The sequence below is a fragment of the Heterocephalus glaber genome, unplaced genomic scaffold (assembly GCF_053883595.1).
Source record: "Heterocephalus glaber isolate CG9 unplaced genomic scaffold, H.glaber_assembly_v1.0 deba00000470, whole genome shotgun sequence".
Classification (NCBI taxonomy): Eukaryota; Metazoa; Chordata; class Mammalia; order Rodentia; family Bathyergidae; genus Heterocephalus; species Heterocephalus glaber.
The window spans coordinates 525,723-538,206 of record NW_028258145.1 but is presented as its reverse complement, the minus strand read 5'-3'; the positions used below and the strand labels follow the sequence as shown (position 1 = coordinate 538,206).

At 41.3% G+C, this 12,484-nt stretch overlaps 1 pseudogene; it reads left to right on the top strand.

Moving 5' to 3' along the window:
• Window positions 1-9,934: 9,934 nt before the first annotated feature.
• Window positions 9,935-11,378, top strand: LOC101714478 (integrator complex subunit 10 pseudogene; annotated as a pseudogene).
• Window positions 11,379-12,484: the final 1,106 nt, after the last annotated feature.

Sequence of the window (12,484 nt, the reverse complement as noted above, 5' to 3'; positions counted from 1 at the left end):
CCCCCCCTCTGTCTTAGGCTGAAACATTGGCACTTGTCATCCTTTCCTCCAGCTATACTTCTAGGGAGCACTGGCAGTACAGTCTACAGTCTTACACTGCTAAAGGTCCAATGTATGTAGAGTTACTGAAAGGATCCCCCAGCTCTCACTCCTGGGCTTTACCTTCTCTGCTCAAAGAAATCCCTCAGGGGGCTTTTTAGTGGCTTTAGCTAATGTTATTCTCTAGGAGGACACTGAAACCTACACTGATAGTTCCCCTCCAGTCTTCCCAAAGACTCATCCTCCAGGCATCAGAGCCACACTGTTTTGTGCATAGTGGTGGCCAAGTCCCTCTGGCCCTACAGCACTCCAGTGTCATCAGCAGCTCTGCTTGGATTCATGATGTAACAAACTCTCTTGAGAAAGCAAATCCTTCTGCATCTGCCACCACCCATGAGATTCAAATCACAATCCAAGAGTTTCAGAGGACAAATAATTCCTGTTATGTCCATCATCATTCCATTCCCTTCGTGGTGGCATTTAAGACACATGCTTGGCTCAGAAAACAGATGTCCTTGTGTGGACTCCTGCAGGCTGCATGTCCTCCAAACAAGCATGAATTAACTGTAGGGCTCCTGAGATTGTACTTGATACAGACATAGATATACTCATAAAATCTTTTATTTCTTTTTTGGCAGTACTGGGGATTAAACCCAGGGCTATGAGCGACATCCCCAACACTTATCTTTTGAAACAAAGTCTCACTAAGTTGTCCAGGCTGGCCTCAAACTTGTGATCCTCCTGTTTCAACTGGGATTACAGGCATGCACCACTGAGCCTGGCTTACCCACCCCAATAGATAGCAGAATTCCTAATGCGTAATTGGTATGCTAAAATAAAAATTGAATAAATAAAATCCCTATTTCTCGTTTTTATTCTGTCTCTGACTATATATATATATATATATATATATATATATATTTGCATGTGTAACTATTGCTACATAACAATATTACTACAACTTTATGACTCAAAATAACACACATCTATTATGTTAACATTTCTGTGGATCAGGAGTCCAGGCATGACATATGGGGCCACTACTTCATACCTCACAAGGCTGCAAATCAATGTGTTGCTCGGGGTATGATCTCATCCAAGGCTCTACTGGGGAAAATCCTCTTTTGAGAATTTGATTTGTTGTGATTATAGGACTAAGGCATTCAGTATTTTGTGAACTGTTAGTCAGAGGCTGCCCCCAACCACTAGGAGCCTCCCATAGTTAATTGCCTATTGAAGTTCCCCAACCTCATACAAGCCAAGAAGGCAATAGGAAGAATCCAACAGCAAGAAATAAGTCACACAAAGAAGTAAAAACAGCAAGTAAATATATGAAAAAATGTTCAACATCACTGGTCATTCGAGAGATGCAGATGAAAACAACACTGAGATTCCACCTCACCCCACAAAGAATGGCTATCAAGAAATCAACCAATAACAAATGCTGGTGGGGATGTGGAGAGAAAGGAATGCTTCTCCATTGTTGGTGGGAACGTAGATTGGTGCAACCACTGTGGAAATCAGTATGGCAATACCTCAAAGAACTAGAACTACAGGTCCCATTTGACCCAGCTATTCCCCTACTGGGAATCTTCCCCAAAGAATTAAAAGAATCATACCACAGTGATATATGTGCACCTATGTTTATAGCAGCACAATTTGTAATAGCTAAAGCTTGGAAACAGCCCAAATGCCCATCGACTGGAAACTAGATAAAGAAGATGTGGTTTTTTAATAAAATGGAGTACTACTCAGCCATAAAGAATGAGAAACTAGAGACATTTATAGCTAAATGGATGTATATTGAGGCCATACTCGAGTGAAATAAATAGGACACACGTGTAAATACTGAATAGTTTCTCTAGTGTGAGAAATTGAAAGTGTAAATAAGGATGAAAGTGATTAAAATGAATAATTGATAATTTGAAATAAGAAAAGGCCCAAGAGTTTGGGGATATTGAAAGGGAAAGGGGAAAGGGAAGAAGGGAAAGAAAAAAATTATGAGAAAAAAAATGGAATCAAACTCTGTGTAGATAGGGAAGGGTGGAGGGGTGAAGGGTGTGCAGGTAATGGGAGAAAAAATAAAAACTAAGATGCATCATGTTCTGGTACAAACACCCAATGATAAATGTAAATGTATTTTATACCTAAAATGTACCAATAAATATATATATTTAAAAAATTAAAAATTAAAAAAATTTTTTAAAAAAGAAGTCACAGTCTTACATGATGAATCACAAAATTGATATTCCATCACCTTCGAGAATTAGAAGCAAGTCACACCCAAGAGGAGAGGATTCCACAAGGTAGCAGAGATCCTTGAGGGCCAGTCTATAATATCTGATAAGTATTTTAAACTACTCATTATAGCCAAGCCTAACACATATGCCAGATTCTACACTTGCACATGACTCCCTTCAGCCCTTTGTTTCCAGGCCTACATAGGGCCCCATTGCCAACACCATTTCACCCCCTAATTCTTAATAATTTCAATATATTAGAAATGATGCAAAGGACTTTTATCCTCCAGTAGTGAGGACTGAATCCTACAGCACTCTGCCACTGAACTATAGTCTCAGCGCATGATTTACAAACTTGAATTCAACTCATGCCTAGGGAACAGTATTTATAATTGAAATAGAATGATCAACAATCCCAGTTTTCCCAGAACTAGGGATTTTCAGCATTAAAATGAGCTGACCTAAACAAACTAGGATTATTTATCATCCTAATTTGAAGTATTAAAATACAGACTTTTTTTTTTTTGGTACCGGGGATCAAACCCGGGTCCTCAGCTTGCAAGGCAGGCAGTGGAACCACTGAGCTAAATCCCCAGCCCTAAAATACAGACTTTATATACATCTAAGTGAACTCTTACCTCTCCAGACCTTGAGTATTGGGATGTTTAAAGGAAGTGAACAGTCCAGTCAAGGAAAAGAAGTTAAAAAAAATAGAAACAAAAGATTTCAAGATGCCAGGCATGGTGGCTCACACCTGTTATCTCAGCAATCTGGAAGGCTGAAGTAGAATGACTACAAATTCAAGCCCAACCTGAGCAATTTAGCAACTTTAAATCTTTAACACTTGTCTCAAGACAAATAAATAAATAAATGGCTGGTGATGTAGCTTAGTAAGAAGGCCCTGATCAATTCCCAGTACTGAAGAAAAAACAAAGATTTCAGGAATGACTCCTTCGGGAAAGTGAAATTGACATTTCTGAAATGTTTGTCTTTGAGTAGAGATTTAATCTAATGAAGAGTTGAGGGCTGAATTAAAAGCCTGCAAAAACACAACTAAAAACACACCAGGAAAATTACTAATTCCAGAGAAAACAAAACAGAATACAGAAAAGGAAAAGTAACAAACATGGAGCCCTCATGCAACTGAGTCCAAGAGGCACAATTAAGCTATAGTAATCTAGCAAATGGGTTACAGGAGAAAGGAAAGCACACAGATTCATAAAGTGCATAAAATTGAGAAACAGAAATATAACTAATTGCATCAAGTGCAGTTTCCCAATCAACTATAAATTAGTTCAGTTGCCCAGTAAACCATGACATCTAGATTTCTGTGCTTCTAATGCTGCTCTTCAGCATGCTGAATGGAGTCTCCTACATCCATTATCTGTTTTCCCAGTCTTCATTGCTGGACACTCATGCCTCCAATACATGCTGACTCTAGATTCTTCTAAGCACTACCTCAGTACTCCAGTGAACTCTAGTGTCTAGGTATTTGCACATCCCAGCTGTTCTTCAGCATGGTAAAGGGAGCATCTTATCTATACCTTCTCAGGTTTCCAAAAGTTGCAAGGACTACACACAAATTCATGCAGTTTATTGTTCACTCCCCCCACTCCCATGCAGTCTCTTACATGGTGCAATATTTGTACTTTCCATAGGTGGTTGACTGTGATGACCAGAGTCTTTTGAAGGCAACCTGACTTTGCTTCTATACACACACACACACACACACACACACACACACACACACACACACACACAAATTACCTGAGCTGGATACCAGTGCTTCCAGTCTGTTTTACAGCACATGATGGGAGGTGTCATACATGCTCCATCATCACACACTAGCAATTGCAAGAACTTGGCCTTCTGGTGTGGCCTCATGATTGAGCATGTCACATGAAGTGTGCCCAGACTCTCAGTTCCATAACAGCCACAACCAAGACTCTCGGTTTTATAACACATTATAATGCTAAACAATGGAACTTCCTGTGTGTTTCAGTCTGGTGAAACACGCACCATCTCAGTTTTCTAACAAACTGTAATGCTAGATACTTGCATTTCTCATACTCTTTCCAGGGCACTAAAAGGATTCTCTTACATCTACAATATCATTTTCCCCAAGAAACCACAAAAATTCAACAATTGGCTTCCATACATTGTTCAATACACAGAGGGACATCTTTATATTGTACCATCCTATTTCTTTTCTTTTTTTTGGTACCGGGGATCTAACTCGGATCCTTACGTTGCGCAGTAGGCGGCGAAACCACTGAGCTACATCCCCGACCCCACCATCCTATTTCTAATAGGATTTGATTTAGGAGCTGGGGATGTAGCTCAGTGGTGCTGCACCTGCCAGGCAAGCACAAGGTCCTGAGTTCGATCCCCCATACCGAAAAAAAAATGGGATGGGAGTTAGATAATTTTACTTCCAGTGAGTTTCTCAGCTTACAAAATGGACTATCTTGCAAGAGAATCCAAAAAACAAAGCAAAGAAAAATAAACCCACAAAAGAAAAGGATATACCTTTATTCTACTATCACTTTTACTGATGAATGAAGTCTTTTACTTGTACCATTTCATTTTGCAACAACTAAAAAAGTTACTGTGCTGTGAGAATTAATTCCAGCAGCCCTGGAATTAGCCTAAGCTGTTTTGCCAAAGTTCCTGCATGATATTGACCCCTGGCCAAGGGCATGAATCATAGTGATTAATAATGTTGCTTTTCTTATTTATTTATTTATTTTAATAATAATGTTGCTTTTTAATCATGGGTATGAGGAGGTTCAGGGAGATTTGTACCAGCTTCTCCGCATTGTTTATTGAAAACAATGAGAAAGATGATTTGCACCTGGTCTCAGTGAAACCCCCAGAGGACTCTGCAGTTGAGGCTAGCTATGGTTTAGGAATGTATCTCTAAATATAAAATCCCCATCTGGGCCTCCATGTTGGATTCCCTGATTCTGAAGTGTTCTCTGCACTCATCAATAATTCATGATCTGGGAAAGAAGGTGCATCTAGCCATAGCACTGCACCTAGCATCTCTGCAGCCCTTATCATAAATAGCCTTTGATTGTGATGCACATTCTTACTATACTACTGTTTGTTATATTGTACTCTTTTCCTATAACAAACTACACACATTGGTTGGTGTCTTCAGGAATGGAGCCTTTAACTCCCGCTTAACAGTTATACAGCTGCAGTTGTACACTTGTGTTCAGTATTCCCACTGGATCACATTACTTTCAACCTCATTCCCCAAGAGCTGCACACCTGTACTCTCAGCATGTCCTTAAGCACTTTGCAGTCTTTTCTGGGAATCATCCACATTATACAAGAAACTTCAAATCCTTGTATTTCCCTTGACATTTTTTGACATTCTGAGTTGACTCTCTTCTTGGGACCATCCCAGGTCCCCTGCAAAATTCAAGGACTCGTCACTTATATTTCTAACATTTTGCTCAGTACACTGATTAGAGGACAAGAGGACAAAGGGCATAAAGGCTGTGGTGATGGAATGCCATTTCTGTGGTACTAATCCACCAAGAGTTATGACAGGGATAGTGTGATGGGAGAAACTGTAATGTAGGTATTGAAATCTTCAAAGAATAAGAGGGTTACACAGCAAGGGAAACCACTAACAGAGTGAAAAGACAACTTACAGAATGGGAAAAAATTTGTCAGCTACTCCTCAAAGGACTAATATCTAAAATATATGAAGGACCTGAGTTCGATCCCCGATACCAAAAAAAATTTTTTTTTTAAATAAAATAAATAAAATATATGAAGAACTCAAAAAAGACACTTTAAATTATATATCAAAATAAAAGACAGAGAATAGGGAAAAAAAGATATTGTAATCCAATGTAGACAATGTATCTAAAAGTGTACCTTGACTTCATACAATTTTCTTACACGTGTTGTATGTGCTTTGGCCTCTTAGTCTGGTTTTCAGTCTGTATATATGATAATTAACTTTATAAGATCTTATAAATAAATGAACCTGATGCTAGAAAAATAAAATGGGGTGGGGGAGGGAATTGAAGCCTGTTATGTACATATACCAATCCCCTGTAGTGAATGTAATTATTATGCACTGCAACCATATATAACAAAAGTAGAAAAAGAAGAATAAAAGGGAAAGGCCCAGAAGTCTGTAGATGGCTATAGCAGGCAGGGATGGTACAGTCTGATGATGTAAGATTGAAACCAGAGACTTAGAGAAGAAGGACAGAGACTGGTTTAGTATATGTGCTGCCGAAGTGAGCACTATAGAACAGTTTTAAGGTAGCAGGAAGAGCTTCTCCTCCAGGCTGAAGGACAGGAGGGAATATGATTCACTGAAGGAAATCAGGGTGCAATTATTGGAGGTGTGTAGCATGGATGCCTGGTGAGTGAGAGCCACAGTGTTCCAGTCCTTTACTGGTACTGCGGTCCATGAGCCAGAAGCTCCCTAATGGAGCTGCCATGCACTGTCTCAGTGGTACATCCCAGACATTCGTCTTCTACCTGGAATTGAGCAGGTGTTCAGTCCACTTCTGAGCAATGGTAGATGAACAAATGGCTCTCTGGCACTGACACTACAGTGAGGCCATTCTGTGGTACACAATCATTCACAGAGTACCTTGAGGCCAATCTAGATGGTAATTAATCTACACCACATTAAAGTGGATTAGGGGACAGCCGTGAATTGAGGGTCCACATGGCTGCAGGAGAAAATTATAGGCTACAACTGAGGGACGAAGGGCAGGGGATGGTGGTTAGAAAAACAAAGGAAAGCAGGATGTGGGTTTAGAATGGCACTATTTTTTTTTTTTTTTTTTGGTTCCAGGGATCGAACTTGGGTCCGCAGCAGGCAGTGAAACCACTGAGCTAAATCCCCAGTCCTAGAATGGCACTATTAAAGACCAAATATGTATTATTTTACATGTGATCTGCCATGCTCCCACCGGGGCCTTCAATTGGAAATCTTGAGACCTGTCACTGGTGCGTGGAACACGCTCGAGGCACAGATTGCCATCACAATGCCACTTTATTTTCGTTATAGTCCTTCTACTCTTCAATCAGTGCAGGAGATCTTCCTTAGCCCCCAGATGAACACTGCTGCAAGCCCTCAAACTTCCCTGTTTTTCTTAGATAATAATAAAGAGTCAGAGCTCCTGCTTATATCATACAGCTTTAAGCTGATCCAAGAAAGACTGTGAGCATCAGAGTATGGGTTCCAGGTGAGTGTTGCCCTATTGAAAGTGGACAAAAGAGCTGGGGATTTAGCTCAGTGGCACCGCCACACCTACCTGGCAAGCACCAAGGTCCTGAGTTCGATTCCCAGTATCAAAAAAAAAAAAGAAAGAAAGTGGACAAATGTAGCTTTTTGGACAGAGAGCCTATAGATACAGAAATAGTTGTATAATATGGGGTCTGACTCTTAAGTTTCCTCTTCACATTTCCCTTCACATATTTCAATCACTTGAATAACTAGGGACATTAACTTGCAGTGTCATTTGGATACATGGTAAGTATAAAGTTAAACCTATAGATGTGATACCCATATCTTAGTTCAGTTTATTATTTGTAAAAATTTTTTAAACATAGCTGCAAATTCTTTGACCCTTGAGTCATCAGGCGGTTGGAGTCTGTGGTTCCTTCTCCTGAGGATAGGATTGTGACTGCTTCCACCAAGAAAATATGATCAAGTGGAGACATATGACCCCGAGGTTAGGTCATAAAAGTTCATGCCACTTCCACTTTCTTCACTAGGATGCTTACTCTTGGAGCCCTGAGCTTCCCTGCAAGACTTCCAACTACAGAGAGGCTGCCAAAGTGGGGCAACCTACAGCCTTTGTCTCCAGCTCTCAGGGTAGGCAGCAGCTAGGGGTGTGAACGAACTTTTACAGCAGGGGTTGGCCAGCTTTGGGAGCCACGTAATCTCTGTCACAACTAACTCTGCTGTGATAGCACAAAGGCACCCATAGATGAAACCCACGTGAATGGCTGTGGTCCCAGTGACATTCATGTGCAGAAACAGGCCATAGACTGTCAAGCTCTGCTTTGCTGACCTCAGCTTTAGATGAGTCTAGATTTCAGACATTTGAGCCCAAGGTCCCAGGGGCGACAGAGAGCAAAGACCATCTAGCTTCCTGTGCTCTGTCCAAATCTATGACTCACAAAAATCCATGAATCTAATAGCCTATGTTTTACTTCCACTATGTTTGGGGTGGCATGTCACACAATTACAGACAGCTAAGTTAGGTAGGAATATTATAGGCAGTCAGACAGGGTTAGGACCTCAAGAGAGTCAGGACAAAGGTAAAAACACATTACAACTGTGCCTGGAGGCACATCTGTTGGAGGCCAGGCCTCAAGATAAAAACAGAATGACCAGACCTAAGATAAGTGGTAACACCTGGTCTAATGAAGTCTAGATAGACATCAGTCACCTTGGTGGGTGACCAAGACCCTGGACTCATCTTTTCCTGTCAAGTTCTCTGTTCCTTCCATGTACACTTGCTTCCCCATTGGATCAGTTACCTAAGTGACTATACTTGTAATATTATTGGTTGATCTAGCTGCAACCCGTGTTGTAACCACGTGGTTTTGTGCTCTATAAAACTTACCCTGAGAAGTGGGGTCCTCGGCAACCCACTTTCAGGACCCCTCCTGTCTCTCAGGAGCTGTACCCTTCCCCCTCAATAAATATTTCCTACTCAACCTCCGTTGTTCCTAGAATTCATTCATTGTCCGATTTTAGAGAACACAAACTTGGTGTATCAGACATTTAACAGGTTGGTAGACATAATATTTCCCTTATATCATATTTAGAGTTCCTGATATTACTTCCCATATTAACACAGCAATACAGTACTAGAACAGTACTGTACAAGGCAGGCCTCAATTAAAAACTCAGATTGTAGCCACATACAGAAGGACACTCTGGTAGTACCAGCTATTTAGGAGATTGAGCCAAGACAGTCTCTTGAACCCAGGAATTTAAGGCCAGCCTGGGCAATGTAGTGAGACCTCAACTATGAAAAACAAAAAACATTCCTCCCCCACACAGGCAATGGTGGTGACGACCGAGTGAAAGTCCAACCATGATTGCTCATGGGGTCCAGGTCAGCTCAGGGTGACAGCAAGTTCCTAACTGTAACCCTAACCCAGTAGCTCGTGCTCCAGGACCTGTGGAAAGCCAAGCTGTGGCTGATCAATGCCTGCACCCTCTATCAGGCTGTTGTTAACATCTATATGAGATGTACACCAGCAAGCAGAATGCAAACCAGATCACCAGCTCAGGGAGGCTGCTGCTCTATGACGTGTTTGTGAACTCCCCCCAGACCAGCCAGTGGTACGGAGAGAAATCAGCATTATTCCATCAGCGTTCAGGAATGATTTACAGGATAAACAAACATAATTTTTAACAAGTTTATCTGAAATTCCTCCTGGGTAAATCCAGTATGAACTGTTACTAAAGGTTACAGAACAATGCTTCAATACATTGGACTGATCAGAAATGTTGCTGGGACTTTTGAGGCGCTTCCCTCCAACAGTGGTGCAACATGGGTTTGGTCTCAGGGAGGTGCTATTAGAAGCTGTAAATCTTGAAGAGCAAGAATCTCTGTTAACTGCTTTAGAAAATTATTTGGGCTGTACTTCCTCTAATAATCAATAATCATGATATTTGATTGCCTGCCAGTTTATTATAATGAGTACTTGAACAAAGCAGCTAAATTTTGTATCAACTATGTCACTGGGTTTATTCAAATAGAAAATCAGTATTAAGGTTCCCAAGATACATCTGATTTAATGTCACCCAGCAAACCTAGCTCCCAGAAGTATGTTTTAGAAGGACTGACTGAAAAAATCATCCCAGATTGTGGACCCTTGGGAGAAATTGAGTAAGATTTTGAATTTTATTGGAATGAGATATGAATGGGAGATGCACAAAGGAAGAGGAAGCTCTAGTGATATATTGTATAGAATGAAGGATATCTTCAGATACATGAACAACTTTGATAGTGAAGCGCATGCTACATATAAAAACCAAGTGATTCATTACACTATGTTGGTCTTCTTTATGAATGCATTCCAGTACGTCAACAGCATATAGCCATCTTCCTTCTAAGATTCTAATGCTCCAAGCCAAGGTCCACTGGTTCTTCTTGAGGATGTATCAAGTATTTATGGTAATGTGGAAACTGACCATAATAAACACATACAGAAAAAAAGGAAACTACAGTAGTTGATAGAAGAGGAAAAAAAAACAAACCACATGAGTTCAGATGATGAAGATGGTTCAGCAAAAGGAAAAATCTGCTACACTGTAGTCAATAAAGCAAAGCTCACTAATTCTATTAAGTATTAGAAAGCTTTAAATTGGCCAGGAGAAACTGGGACTTGCTCTATTCCCTAGAATTCCTTGACAAAGAATTCACAAAAATTTGTCTGGCATGGACGACAGATACTTGGCTGTGGTTAAGAATCTTTCCCATTGATATGATCATCTATCAGGGCCCATATAAAAAGGCAATAGCCAGCCTGCATCATTTGGTAGCTCTCCAAGGATCACTTTCTCAGCCACAAATGCCAGGACAGGGGACCCTGGAGCATCTAAGGGCATCATTCTGCTGGTGATGTGCCACTTTGCTCTGGGGGAGTACAGGATGACATGTGAGAAAGTCCTTGACCTGATGTGCTACATGGTACTACCCATTCAGGATGGAGGCAAATCTCAGGAAGAACCTTCAAAAGCAAAGCTCAAGTTTAGAAAAGGTTCCGATCTGAAGCTTCTGCCCTGTGCCAGTAAAACTATTCTCCATACTGCCTGCATTTGGTGTTAGTCTGTTTTAAGCTTAGAGCTGTCACAGACAGCAGAGATGACATGGCACTGGGGGACATGCTCACACTGCTTCGTCAAGAGTGCTGGGGGTACAGAATCTTTTCTTGAAATCTGTCAATAAGATTTTCCAGCAAGGAAACTTCCAGTAGGGGAGTTTTTTCAGTCATATTACAAACACTGATATGCTGGAGGTATTTGCCTACTTGAGAACATGGCAAGGTAGTCACTGTGGCATTTTGAGAGAAGACACACAGCAGCCATGAGTGCTGCTGTTATGGCTCTCAAAAAGACAGATACCACCTGAGTTCCAACCCCTTGGTTCTTAAAAGTAGTTCCTAAGAGTGTGAGAAGTTATTTCTCTTTTTAAGAATCATGTTTTGTAATTTTTGTAAAACAAGAGAATCAAACTGTTTTGTAAATAAAATTAATCATAAAGTTTGAAGAAAAAAAAAAGCATTCTTAAGGTGCCAGAGTGCCTGGTGTATGTGAGCATCAGCAAGGAACTCCTTAGAGTGTTGCTGAGATGCCCAGATGATCTTGTTCATCTGCACCCGGACTCTGGACACCAGATGTCACCACGGTGTGACTCAAGGCTTGGTGTACCACCTTGTGATTCTTCCTGAAGCAGGGACAGGAGGCCTTGTGAGGAGCCCTTGGAGGCAGTTTGATAGCCCTGCTTGTGAGAGTGCTGCAAGGCAGTTTGTCTTCTTCCAAACTTCCCTTGAATGTAAGAATTTCCATCCCAGCTCCAATTGCTCCTTTGCCAGGGATACAGCTGCAGGCTCCTGCACCTATAACAATGGTTGGTTCTTGTGTAAGGTCTGCACCTCAGCAGCAGCTGACCCACAGTTCATGCAGTCTGTTCATCTGGTCCCTCTGGTTGCGGGTCATGCCACACAGTGGGACTGGGAGTCCAAGAGCTGACACCACGCTGATTTTTTGCTTATGCTGTTAATGTAAGTGATAGTTGGCTGATTTTCTCCTTAAAGCCAAATCTACAGGAAGTAGCCGGCGGCATAGGGGGGTCAAAGGACTCCTTGAAGAGGCCACCGTGTCAGAGAGGAAAGGGGACCAGGTCACTTAGGACCTTGTAGCCACCAGTAGGATTTTAGCTCTCAGGAAGGGAGAAAACAGGCCGCTGAAGTTAGGAGAGTTTTGAGCATAAAAATGACAGGATCCAGATGAAATGCCTTCATTGTAAAGGCGCTTCCTTTGAGAAAGTTATGTAGCTGTAAGATATTGTCGCGGTTATTAGTAAAAGTGAATTTCTGTTGTGATTCACTTTCTCTGCTGCTGCATTCTCAGACACGGTCCTCCATACGGGCTGCGGACTTGCACTCCTGCTCTCCATTTTTGTCACTGACATTCT